Source organism: Littorina saxatilis, linkage group LG10, assembly GCF_037325665.1.
Source record: "Littorina saxatilis isolate snail1 linkage group LG10, US_GU_Lsax_2.0, whole genome shotgun sequence".
NCBI lineage: Eukaryota > Metazoa > Mollusca > Gastropoda > Littorinimorpha > Littorinidae > Littorina > Littorina saxatilis.
Window position 1 is genome coordinate 14,505,187 of NC_090254.1, and position 13,327 is coordinate 14,518,513.

The window sequence follows — 13,327 nt, forward strand, 5'->3', positions numbered from 1 at the left end:
AAGTTCGAAGCGTACCTGTACGGACGACCTTTCTGTCTGGAGACGGACCATCAACCTCTGCAATATCTTCAGGTTGCAAGGTTGGCAAACGCCAGACTTATGCGCTGGGCGTTGATTCTCCAACCGTACCAATTCACGGTACGCGTCATTCCGGGCGCCAACAATGTTGGAGCTGACTTTCTCTCTCGGGCTGTAGAGGAGAACATGACTGTGAGCGAAACCGAGGTTTCGTCTTGAAGAGGGGAGGTGTGTCACGATCGGGTGACAGAGACCAAGAAAGCGTCACTCAGTGGAGTGCCTGTTCTGGGTCAATGTATGATAGAAAGCGCCTGTGCGTGATATTGGACACAGCAGAGTTTTTGCTGACAGTGCTCCCGAGCACGGATGTTTTGAAACGCACGAGCTTCACAGTGCAGGTTTCTGCTGTCATAGGGCTGACGGTTTTTTTCGCTGACAGCGCGCACGGGATTTTCAGGGATTGAGTTTCTCGTGTCTTTTTCCTGCTTGGGGAGGCAAAACTGTGTATAGCTGGACTGGTTTGGTGACAAGGTCAGTCACGTGTATTTGGCTAGGTGGTCTGTCAGAGACTCAAGGACGACACACTTGACACCCAGCGGCAGAAGGGGAAGGACCTAACACACAGTTACTAGAGTATGATGGTTTTTCACCGAGTATCATATTCGGCACTCTAGGGGAACTTCCACAAGTTATTCCTTTCCTCTGCCACGTATTTTGCTGAGGACAAGTCGTCACATTTCCTTCGTCGGCGATGGCTTTCGCATAAGGATTCGACAAGGGGTTCTGGACGTTTTGGGTCACTGTTGACGAACAGAGACTGTTCCAGGGAGGAGGCGGACTTTGCTTCCATTGAGAGTTACAATCATAGGCTTTTGAGGTAATAAATCATTATTTAACGCTGTTGATGAGTCTGTGTTGTGGAATGAAATACTCTCTGTTGTTCTTTCCAGGTTAGCGCATAATTTACTCTCTGTGACGCTAAAATACTAATCTGTATATGGTTTTTGCAGATAGGGAGAGAAGGACGGAAAATGGCTGTTTTGTTGTTGTAAAAAGTCAGTTTTGTGCAGGCCCACGTGCTCGATGAGATATTTAAAGATGACATGTTTTAAGGTGGTGGGTGAGGGGTAGCTGACATGTTTAGTGCACCGATGCTTTCTGTTTGCAGCCTTCCTTCGTTCGTTCGTTTCGTTCGTTCGTTACGTTCCCGTAACATCGGCACGGCTGACTCTGGCGGGAACTGTTGAGGCTACGCTAACCAGGAGACCGGCTAACCAGGAGACCGGCTAACCAGCGGACCGGCTAACCAGCGAACCGGCTAACCAGCGGACCGGCTAACCAGCGAACCGACTAACCAGCATACCGGCTAAGCAGCAGCAGCAGAGATAAAGCTAAGTGCACCATGTCGTACGCACCCCGTTGACCACCGTTGTCTTTTCGTATCTATGATTTCATTGGAGTAGTGACAACGTGGGGTGTGTGACACCTGCACGAACTAGAGCTTTTCGAACAGAACATTCTCATTTCGACTGTATTTACACGGGTTCAGCGTGTTACTATAATTTTCTACATAGTACTGGCATTTTGTCAGTGAACACTGGTTTTTTACGTGTTGAGAACGTAAAAGGAACATATTTTGAGTGAAGGCTCGAGGGAGGTGGAGAGTTTATACATAAACAGGCGTCTGAAACTTATACTTTTGTTGACTCTATTTAATTGTATGACTGCGAGAGTGGATCGTGGTGTGGTTAGTTAATTAGTAGTAATTAACCGGTTCATAATCACCTTGAGTGATATATTGAAACGTGACAAAGAACAAATGCAACCAGTGCTTCTGGGGGGATCAGTTTATTCATAAGAGAAAACATATCTTCAAACTTCCAAATCCTACAAAAAAGCAACAGTGACATTATTTGGCAAAAAGTTCAAGGATAACAAAGAACACGACATTTATTTAGGGTGTGTATACATTCCGCCCGAATCGTCATCCTTTGGAAAAATTTTTACTGAGGAATTGTGGGACAAGTTAGAGAATGACTTAGATGAATTAATACCCAAAGGTAACGTGATCTTATGCGGAGACTTCAATGCAAGAACGGGTGAACTGATCGATTATCTACAGTTAGATAGCGAAAGTCTTAGGTATTCTTTGCCATCGACTTATTGCTTTGACTATCTACATCTTTCTTTCTTTATTTGGTGTTTAACGTCGTTTTCAACCATTCAAGGTTATATCGCGACGGGACTATCTACATGAAAGACATTCTTCAGATAAAGTCATACAAAAACAAGGTTGATAGATTTGTGCCATAATAATAACATGTATATACTTAATGGAAGGTCCTTGGGAGACTTAAGTGGGCGTTACACATGTTATACACCCCAGGGTTGTAGTGTAGTAGACTATTTTCTTTGTTCTCAGGAACTAATCAAGGATGTAAATATGAGTAAAAGATTTGTCACGATCGGGTGACAGAGACCAAGAAAGCGTCACTCAGTGGAGTGCCTGTTCTGGGTCAATGTATGATAGAAAGCGCCTGTGCGTGATATTGGACACAGCAGAGTTTTTGCTGACAGTGCTCCCGAGCACGGATGTTTTGAAACGCACGAGCTTCACAGTGCAGGTTTCTGCTGTCATAGGGCTGACGGTTTTTTTCGCTGACAGCGCGCACGGGATTTTCAGGGATTGAGTTTCTCGTGTCTTTTTCCTGCTTGGGGAGGCAAAACTGTGTATAGCTGGACTGGTTTGGTGACAAGGTCAGTCACGTGTATTTGGCTAGGTGGTCTGTCAGAGACTCAAGGACGACACACTTGACACCCAGCGGCAGAAGGGGAAGGACCTAACACACAGTTACTAGAGTATGATGGTTTTTCACCGAGTATCATATTCGGCACTCTAGGGGAACTTCCACAAGTTATTCCTTTCCTCTGCCACGTATTTTGCTGAGGACAAGTCGTCACATTTCCTTCGTCGGCGATGGCTTTCGCATAAGGATTCGACAAGGGGTTCTGGACGTTTTGGGTCACTGTTGACGAACAGAGACTGTTCCAGGGAGGAGGCGGACTTTGCTTCCATTGAGAGTTACAATCATAGGCTTTTGAGGTAATAAATCATTATTTAACGCTGTTGATGAGTCTGTGTTGTGGAATGAAATACTCTCTGTTGTTCTTTCCAGGTTAGCGCATAATTTACTCTCTGTGACGCTAAAATACTAATCTGTATATGGTTTTTGCAGATAGGGAGAGAAGGACGGAAAATGGCTGTTTTGTTGTTGTAAAAAGTCAGTTTTGTGCAGGCCCACGTGCTCGATGAGATATTTAAAGATGACATGTTTTAAGGTGGTGGGTGAGGGGTAGCTGACATGTTTAGTGCACCGATGCTTTCTGTTTGCAGCCTTCCTTCGTTCGTTCGTTTCGTTCGTTCGTTACGTTCCCGTAACATCGGCACGGCTGACTCTGGCGGGAACTGTTGAGGCTACGCTAACCAGGAGACCGGCTAACCAGGAGACCGGCTAACCAGCGGACCGGCTAACCAGCGAACCGGCTAACCAGCGGACCGGCTAACCAGCGAACCGACTAACCAGCATACCGGCTAAGCAGCAGCAGCAGAGATAAAGCTAAGTGCACCATGTCGTACGCACCCCGTTGACCACCGTTGTCTTTTCGTATCTATGATTTCATTGGAGTAGTGACAACGTGGGGTGTGTGACACCTGCACGAACTAGAGCTTTTCGAACAGAACATTCTCATTTCGACTGTATTTACACGGGTTCAGCGTGTTACTATAATTTTCTACATAGTACTGGCATTTTGTCAGTGAACACTGGTTTTTTACGTGTTGAGAACGTAAAAGGAACATATTTTGAGTGAAGGCTCGAGGGAGGTGGAGAGTTTATACATAAACAGGCGTCTGAAACTTATACTTTTGTTGACTCTATTTAATTGTATGCCTGCGAGAGTGGATCGTGGTGTGGTTAGTTAATTAGTAGTAATTAACCGGTTCATAATCACCTTGAGTGATATATTGAAACGTGACACGTGGGGGCCAAGCCGGGATTTACTCAGTTAATTTCCAACTGATAAAGACCCACCAATTAAGGAGAACTAAGAGCAGATAATCTCGTCAGTGCTCGACTTATTTTCTGCTTGGTGCTACCCTTTTTTGTATAGTTTTGATCATATACCACACCTTAAGCGATTCACATCTTGCAGGAAATGTAAATTGTAATTTGTGAGTTATTGTATGCGCTAACTGTGATTATCTCCCTTTCCTTTGTTTGTGAATCTTTGTTGTTGTACGTTCAGAGTTTTCCGTTGCAGAGAGCTGAGCGGGGTTAGCGGATTTGTTATTCGTTTTACTCAGTTTTCTCTACATTGTTGTTTCGCATTCCGTAACAGGTTACATTTTCTACCGTCTTGTTTTACTTGGATTTTTCTCCATATTTTGACTTTGTTGGAATTTTGGGGGGGAAGGGTCCGAGGACTTCTGTCCTAACCAAGGCTGTGGGAAACACTCTGTTTCACCGCAAAAAGCAGCCGATAAAGTAGGCCACGGCTGTGGGAAACACTTTGTTTCACCGCAGAAAGCAGCCATAAAGTAGGCTACGCGATTTGTTCTACACCGTTTGGATTTTTCTTCTGCATTTTCCGGTTGCTGGATTTTTGTATCCACCGCTTTCGTCACCGCGTATTCTAGCTATAGCTGCGTTAGACTTACTTTTGTGATAAAGCTTTGCTAAAACTAACCATGGCTACAGGGGGATCTCCGACGAGGAGAATAACTTTCGAGACTCCTGGCAGTGAGGAGTTCAGGGACGTCACGAGCTCATGCACCATCCCACAACTCTGCGTTCCGTGCTCCAGGAAACATTTCCAGCCCCACTGCAACGTCTACGTTAACGGAGTGAAGGGCGAAGGTCTGCGGGACACAGGGGCAGACATGATAGTGGTTCGGGCGAGTCTAGTTCCAGCTATGGCCTACACAGGAGACAGCATCAGGGTGAGAATGGCCGAGGCATCTCACGCTTACGACTTGAACACGGCAGTGATCAAGGTCGTAACCCCGTTGTTCACGGGGACCATTGTGGCCGTCGTCATGGACGATCCTCCATGCGACCTGCTCATTGGAAACCGGGTTCAGTTTGTGGACGGCGTCACCAGGGAGGTTCCCGTTTATCGGTCTCCCGACGTCATTTCAGTGCTCACGCGGGCACAGGCGGAGCGAGAGGACAAACCTCTCAAACCCCTACCTGCTGCACGAGCTGCCCTGGGGAACGTGACCCCCGCGCTTCTCGCGAAGGCTCAGGATTCTGACCCGACCTTAGCTACTCCTCGGGAGCACGCGAAGTCGGGGAAGGTGAAGCTGAGCGGGAAGCATGGGAGGTCAAAGTTCCTCAGGGACAAGAAGTTGCTCTACCGTGAGTTCAGCAACCAAGAAGGTACATTCAAACAGGTTGTCGTGCCTCGCGAGTTTCGCGAGGGTGTCATGGCAACGGCACACGACTCGATTCTGGGAGGTCATCTTGGTACCAAGAAGACCACGGATCGTGTCTGGCGCCACTTTTACTGGCCAGGCATCTGCACGGATGTCCGACGTTTCTGTGCGTCCTGCGATAAGTGCCAGAAGGTGGTTGCCAAAGGAAGGGTGAGGAAGGTCCCCTTAGAGAAGATGCCGCTCATCGACGAACCCTTTCGTCGGGTGGCAGTGGACATCATCGGGCCCATCTTGCCTGCGTCTGAGGACGGAAACAGATACATTTTGACCATGGTGGACTACGCTACTCGATACCCAGAGGCGATCCCTCTGAAATCGATTGAAGCCACGCGAGTAGCTGAGGCTCTGGTTACTATGTGGTCCCGGCTGGGAATTCCATCAGAGGTACTCACCGACAGAGGCACGCAGTTCACGGGAGGAGTGATGGCGGAGGCAGCACGACTGCTATCACTGGAGCAGCACTTCACCACTCCTTACCATGCTCAGTGCAACGGACTGGTGGAAAGGTTCAATGGCACCTTGAAGACCATGCTGAGGAAACTAGCTCAGGAGAAACCACGCACGTGGGACAGGTACATCCCAGCATTGCTTTTTGCATACCGCGAGGTTCCTCAGGAGAGCTTGGGTTTTTCCCCATTTGAGTTGTTGTACGGCAGACAGGTACGCGGTCCCATGGCTATCCTGCGTCAAGCTTGGACGGACGAAGAAGCTGACGAGGAGGTGCAGACGACAGCGACCTACATCGTAGAACTCAGGAACAGGATTGAAGAGACCTGCAAATTGGCTCAAGAGAACCTGGGAAGAGCAGCACAGCGTTACGCGCGAGGATTCGACCGCAAGGCACGGCCGCGCAGCTTCAAGATTGGAGAACGGGTGTTGCTACTTCTACCTGTCAAACACAACAAGCTACAACTGCAGTGGCAAGGACCTTTTGAGGTGACAGCGAAAGTGGGCCAAAACGACTACAGGATCGTCATGAACGGGAAAGCACGCCTGTACCACGCCAACCTGCTGCGCGCCTACATAGAGAGGACTGCCTACGGGGAAAAGGACAAAGTGACAGAAGCAGTTGCTGTCGTGATGGACGAGACAACGGAAGAACAGGGAGGAGGACGGGTACCAGTTTGTCCGCTGGAGGCTAGTGAGGATCTCACGGACGTGCACATCTCACCTGATCTTGGGGACGACCAGCAGGCGGACCTGCAAGAGATCCTGAAGGATGCAGCACGGGTCCTTACAGACATACCACTTCAGACGCATCTAGAGGAGTTTACCTTCGACTTGCTGGAGAAACAGCCAGTGAGGACGAAGCAGTATCCCATGCCTCATGCCCAGAAGGAGGTGGTCAGGAAGGAAATCGCCGACATGACGAAGTTGGGCGTCATCGAGCCAGCGAACTCTCCCTACAGTTCACCAATTGTGCTTGTAAAGAAGAAGGATGGACGCGTCAGGTTCTGTGTTGACTACCGGAAGCTGAACAAGATTACGGCGTTTGACGCGGAACCCATGCCTGATGTGGACTACCTCTTCAGTCACTTGGCCAAGGCCAAGTACTTTTCCAAACTGGACCTCACCAAGGGATACTGGCAAATCCCAGTTGCCGAGGAAGACCGCCCAAAGACTGCATTTACCACTCCATTCGGCCAGTTCCAGTGGACAGTCATGCCTTTTGGTCTACAGAATGCAGGTGCCGTCTTCACTCGCATGATGAGGAAACTTTTGGAACCATTGAAGCGCGAGGACATCAGCAGTTTCATCGACGATGTGCTGATCGCGACAGAGACATGGACTGAACATCTCGACGCCCTGCGCGACGTGTTCGGAAGGTTGAAGGACGGAAATCTGGGAGCTAAACCGTCCAAGTGCTACTTGGGATTCCGGGAATTGTCTTTCCTGGGTCATGTTGTCGGCGAGGGATTGCTCGTTCCAGAGGACGACAAGATCCAGAAGATTCGGGAGGCGGAGCCACCGCGCACGAAGAAAGAAGTCAGGTCTTTCCTGGGCCTAGCCAGCTTCTATAGACGCTTCATCCCGCACTTTGCCGAAATCGCTCTACCACTGACCAACCTTACCAAGAAACTACAACCGACCGTTGTAGTGTGGACTGAGGAATGTAGCTCCGCATTCAACACCCTGAAGAGGCGACTCACCAGTCAGCCTATTCTCCGACTACCAGACCTGAACAAGGACTTCGTGCTGAGGACAGACGCTTCAGGGAAGGGACTTGGGGCAGTGTTGCTTCAGGAGACAGAGGGGTTTTTGCACCCTGTTTGCTTCGCCAGCCGTAAGCTGACCTCGGCCGAGGCAGCGTATGCAACGGTTGAACGCGAGTGTCTCGCCATTGTCTGGGGCATCCAGAAGTTCGAAGCGTACCTGTACGGACGACCTTTCTGTCTGGAGACGGACCATCAACCTCTGCAATATCTTCAGGTTGCAAGGTTGGCAAACGCCAGACTTATGCGCTGGGCGTTGATTCTCCAACCGTACCAATTCACGGTACGCGTCATTCCGGGCGCCAACAATGTTGGAGCTGACTTTCTCTCTCGGGCTGTAGAGGAGAACATGACTGTGAGCGAAACCGAGGTTTCGTCTTGAAGAGGGGAGGTGTGTCACGATCGGGTGACAGAGACCAAGAAAGCGTCACTCAGTGGAGTGCCTGTTCTGGGTCAATGTATGATAGAAAGCGCCTGTGCGTGATATTGGACACAGCAGAGTTTTTGCTGACAGTGCTCCCGAGCACGGATGTTTTGAAACGCACGAGCTTCACAGTGCAGGTTTCTGCTGTCATAGGGCTGACGGTTTTTTTCGCTGACAGCGCGCACGGGATTTTCAGGGATTGAGTTTCTCGTGTCTTTTTCCTGCTTGGGGAGGCAAAACTGTGTATAGCTGGACTGGTTTGGTGACAAGGTCAGTCACGTGTATTTGGCTAGGTGGTCTGTCAGAGACTCAAGGACGACACACTTGACACCCAGCGGCAGAAGGGGAAGGACCTAACACACAGTTACTAGAGTATGATGGTTTTTCACCGAGTATCATATTCGGCACTCTAGGGGAACTTCCACAAGTTATTCCTTTCCTCTGCCACGTATTTTGCTGAGGACAAGTCGTCACATTTCCTTCGTCGGCGATGGCTTTCGCATAAGGATTCGACAAGGGGTTCTGGACGTTTTGGGTCACTGTTGACGAACAGAGACTGTTCCAGGGAGGAGGCGGACTTTGCTTCCATTGAGAGTTACAATCATAGGCTTTTGAGGTAATAAATCATTATTTAACGCTGTTGATGAGTCTGTGTTGTGGAATGAAATACTCTCTGTTGTTCTTTCCAGGTTAGCGCATAATTTACTCTCTGTGACGCTAAAATACTAATCTGTATATGGTTTTTGCAGATAGGGAGAGAAGGACGGAAAATGGCTGTTTTGTTGTTGTAAAAAGTCAGTTTTGTGCAGGCCCACGTGCTCGATGAGATATTTAAAGATGACATGTTTTAAGGTGGTGGGTGAGGGGTAGCTGACATGTTTAGTGCACCGATGCTTTCTGTTTGCAGCCTTCCTTCGTTCGTTCGTTTCGTTCGTTCGTTACGTTCCCGTAACATCGGCACGGCTGACTCTGGCGGGAACTGTTGAGGCTACGCTAACCAGGAGACCGGCTAACCAGGAGACCGGCTAACCAGCGGACCGGCTAACCAGCGAACCGGCTAACCAGCGGACCGGCTAACCAGCGAACCGACTAACCAGCATACCGGCTAAGCAGCAGCAGCAGAGATAAAGCTAAGTGCACCATGTCGTACGCACCCCGTTGACCACCGTTGTCTTTTCGTATCTATGATTTCATTGGAGTAGTGACAACGTGGGGTGTGTGACACCTGCACGAACTAGAGCTTTTCGAACAGAACATTCTCATTTCGACTGTATTTACACGGGTTCAGCGTGTTACTATAATTTTCTACATAGTACTGGCATTTTGTCAGTGAACACTGGTTTTTTACGTGTTGAGAACGTAAAAGGAACATATTTTGAGTGAAGGCTCGAGGGAGGTGGAGAGTTTATACATAAACAGGCGTCTGAAACTTATACTTTTGTTGACTCTATTTAATTGTATGCCTGCGAGAGTGGATCGTGGTGTGGTTAGTTAATTAGTAGTAATTAACCGGTTCATAATCACCTTGAGTGATATATTGAAACGTGACAAGATTTAACTGTATATTCAGATCATTGTCCTTTAGAACTAAGAATTCGAATTCCGTTCAAAGACAAAAATGCCAATGTTAAACCTAACATCAATCTTTCTTTCTTTATTTGGTGTTTAACGTCGTTTTCAACCACGAAGGTTATATCGCGACGAGGGAAAGGGGGGAGATGGGATAGGGGAAAGGGGGGGGAGATGGGATAGAGCCACTTGTTAAGTGTTTCTTGTTCACAAAAGCACTAATCAAAAAATTGCTCCAGGGGCTTGCAACGTAGTACAATCTACTGGGAGAATGCAAGTTTCCAGTACAAAGGACCAAACATTTCTTACATACTGCTTGACTAAAATCTTTACGAACATTGACTATATTCTATACAAGAACCACTCAACAAGGGTAAAAAGGAGAAACAGAATCCGTTAGTCGCCTCTTACGACATGCGGGGTGCAGAGAAATAAGGACGTGGAAAAGAAGACTTTTGGTAAGTGAAATAAAGGTGATGGATCCAGTCAGGTAGAAATAAGACAACAAGAAAAGAATTGGAAAACTGCAGGGAATAGTAGGGAGAGTTTTCTTGGAAGGAAATATAGATGAAAGGACTGGTAAGGCAGAAATAAGACAAAAGAAGAGAAGAAACAGAACCGTTAGTCGCCTCTTACGACATGCTGGGTAGCATCGGGTAAATTCTTTCTAGTCCCAACCAATATGGGACTCCCCCTAACCCGCGCGGGGTCCTAACATCAATTGTAAACATAATAAATGTTCAATTAATGACAAAGGAAAAGCAGAAGATATAATATATCAGTGGGACAGCAATTCACAAGTTAAATTCAAACAGGAGTTAGACACACGAGACATGAAACATTTACTTCAGAACATAAACGACGAAATTGAAACAATGCATACATGTGAAAAGGAATATTACTCAGACGAGTGTGTTGACAATTTAACAGACAAAATAACAGCAATGCTAAACACGGCTGCAAAAAAATGCTTGAACAAGAAAATCAAAAACCGCAATTTCACGAAAAAGAATAGAAAACATAAAAAATGGTTCGATAGTGACTGTTTTTTACAAAGGAGAGAATTAAAATCATTATTAAATGCTCTAAATAGATACCCTTATGATTTAAATTTATGTCAAAAATACTACTCAAAAAGAAAAAAATACAAAGCAATATTAAAGGCATACTAACGCACTCCCGTGTTTACAAAGTGTAGTTTGCCCACAATCGATGTCAAACGCACCATAAGACCATATAATGACGATATGTCACCATGCGCGGACCATAATACATGCATTACAGCTTGTTCTAGCCTCTGAAAAAGTGAGGATGTCAACAAAGCCGCGGTGTTAGCTCCCTTGCATCAACGTTACATGTGTTGCCAAATCTATAAATAGGACCATCTAGATCAAAATAAAAATTCAAATATCTCAACATTTAAGGGCTCCTAGACCACAATATTTTGCAGGGAACTTAATTTAGTCTGTCTCCAGCTCTGGGTAAAGCAATTAGCGTGTATATTCATCAGCTTTCTATGCCTTTAAAGAATAAGAAAAGGATTTTTAAAGATAATTTAGTAAAGAAATTGAATGACGAATTTAATAACGATCCAAGTGATATGTGGAAAACTCTAAAAGATTTAAAGACGATGGGTGAAGTCAATACAACTAAAAAATGTGCAATCAATCCAATAAAATGGATTGATCATTTAGAGAAATTGATAGGAACAGAAACTAAAGTTTCTGATGAAAGAAAATACATAGTAAATGAGGAATTAAAGAAGATGCATACACATTGTTATACACCTATTTTAGATGACCCCATAACAAAGAAAGAAAGAAAAAAAGAATGTAAAACGTTGAAAAATAAGAAGTCATCCGGAAAAGATAGAATAACCAATGAAATTATAAAAGCAAGTTTAGATCATATGACTAAAATATTAGTTAATCTATTCAACATTATTCTTACAAGTGGTAACTATCCTACAGAATGGAAGACTGGAATAAGTGTACCATTGCATAAAAAAGGAGATCCAATGAATCCGAGTAACTATAGAGGAATCACTCTTAGTAGTAATTTGGGAAAATTGTTTTGTAAAATCATAAATTCAAGAATCAACAACTTTTTAGAAAAAAAGAATATTTTGATAAAAGAACAAGCTGGGTTTCGAAAAGGATACCGAACGATGGATCAAATATTCATTCTGAAGAAAATTGTAGACGATATTATCAATACTAAAAATGGTAGATTATATGGATGTTTCGTAGATTTTCAAAAAGCTTTTGATAACGTTTGGCATGATGCACTTTTACTTAAGATATACAAAACCGGCATAAGAGGTAAATGCTACAATATAATCAAAAACATGTATATTAATACAAAAATATGCACACAAATGCAAGGTGGATATTCACCAGATGTATTGGTTAAAAAAGGAGTGTACATCAAGGAAATACATTAAGCCCAAGTCTTTTTAATATTTTCATTAATGATATAACTGATGGAATGCCTGACGTTGATTCGCCATACATTAACCAGAATGCAAAAATATCGTGTCTACTGTATGCAGATGATCTAGTACTTCTTTCAAAATCAAAAATAGGATTACAAAATAAGTTAGATTATCTAAATAACTATTGCCTACAGTGGGGTTTGAAAATTAACATAGAAAAAACAAAAATTATAGTATTTTGTCATATAAATCCAAAAATGCACACAATATTTAAATGTGGAACTGATGTAATCAAAGTAACAGATCAATATAAATATTTAGGCGTCATATTCAACAAGAATGGATATTTTGATACAGCTCAAGATCATTTAAGTAAACAAGGTAATAAAGCAGCACATTCCCTCCGCAGAATTTTCAGCAATCAAAACGTGCAAATAGACACAATGATACATTTATTTGATTCACTTGTAAATCCGATATTAACATATGGCGCTGAAATCTGGTATCCGTTTACGTTTAATAATAATAAAATAAAACAAACAAATACTGATCATTTCTTTGGATCATGTTTATCTAGCAAAAATCCTCATGAATTTGTTCATATCAAATTTTGTCGATTCCTTCTTGGAGTTCATAGAAAAGCTATGTGGATACCTGTACTGGGGGAATTAGGAAGGTTCCCTTTAGGATTAAAAATGTTATCACAAACAATAGCATTCTGGGCGCATATTCTAGACTCCAAACAAGATTCGTATATACATCAATTATATGACTCAATGTTGCACCATCCGACAGAAACGCCATGGCTACAATTTGTTAGACAATCTCTTTGTAACTTAGGTTTTAGTCACGTTTGGCATAACCAATCTACATTAAATGTACACAAATTAAAGTTTGCCATTGACAAAAAACAACAAGAGGAATATATAAGATACTGGACAAAAGAAAAATCAGATACATATTCCAGACTTAAGTTTTATTCCATGATCAGTAAATCTTACGAAATGCAGTCATACTTAATACAAATTAAGAATAATAAACACAGAAAGATGTTAAGCAGATTAAGGGCTAGCACACATTGTTTAAAAATTGAAAGTGGAAGACATCAGAATATCCCTAAAGAAAATCGTCTTTGTATTGAATGCAATGTCATAGAAGATGAAATACATTTTCTA